Source organism: Rhagoletis zephyria, unplaced genomic scaffold, assembly GCF_001687245.7.
Source record: "Rhagoletis zephyria isolate East Lansing unplaced genomic scaffold, Rhagoletis_zephyria_1.1 Rzeph_scaffold_05228, whole genome shotgun sequence".
Classification (NCBI taxonomy): domain Eukaryota; kingdom Metazoa; phylum Arthropoda; class Insecta; order Diptera; family Tephritidae; genus Rhagoletis; species Rhagoletis zephyria.
Genome location: NW_016162311.1, coordinates 35,735 through 36,785, shown reverse-complemented (window position 1 = coordinate 36,785; position 1,051 = coordinate 35,735).

Here is a 1,051-nt window from a genome sequence, read left to right as displayed (position 1 = left end):
TGAAAACTAAACAAGGCATATATAAAGTACGTATATCAAATTAAAGGAAACTAAATTTCCTATCGTTTGAGGTCAAAACTTTTAAAATCCATATATTACTTTTTAAGAATTTTTTATTTAAAAAATAGTTTAATTTGAACTTTGACCCTTAATAACTTTTGTAGTTTTTGTTTCCGCAAGAAAAGAAATATACCGTTATACTCACCTCANTTTTAAAATCCATATATTACTTTTTAAGAATTTTTTATTTAAAAAATAGTTTAATTTGAACTTTGACCCTTAATAACTTTTGTAGTTTTTGTTTCCGCCAGAAAAGAAATATACCGTTATACTCACCTCCATGTTCTCTATCGATCCCCGTACGTTTTTTTTTAATTTGGGAATCGAAGCTATTCTGCATTTATGCTCAAATTTTGCTCAACTTCTGAAATTGGACAGAAATGCAACTCTGAAAAATCACGCACGCAAATTTATTTCGGTTACTCAAATGTGAAGAACTTGCGTGCGTGCGTAGAAAAATTCACGCCGGTAATATTAGGTTGGCCTGTTAGGGTTGACAGATAGTTGACAGGGTGTTCAATATGGCGATGACAGTGTGAACAATATGGCAGCCAATATGGCATACAACACCGAATGGCCCGAAGTAGCAAAACTACGACCCGAATGAAACGCTTCGTGAAAATCCAGGGTTGCGAAGTGGTATTTTGTTGGAAAATATAAAAGCCAGGATTTTGTGCAGCGCCGAATTTTAACAAAAGAGGGTTTTGTGTTCTCAAGATGAACAGAAAAGGGTTGCTGTGCTGTTTCGTTTTAAGCTTATTTTAATCTTAAGGTATCTAATTAAATATTAAAAGGAGACAGAAATTAAAGCAAAAATTTTAAATATATGTATGTATATCTGAAAATTTTAAATAAAATATATATTTTCACGAGAGACAAATTAAATAAAATGGGTTAACTTTAGGGGAAATATACTTATCAGATTGGGTCAGATAGCGCTTTTACGTTATAAATAAAAATAATTCCTACTTAAATTTTATATAATTTTGGT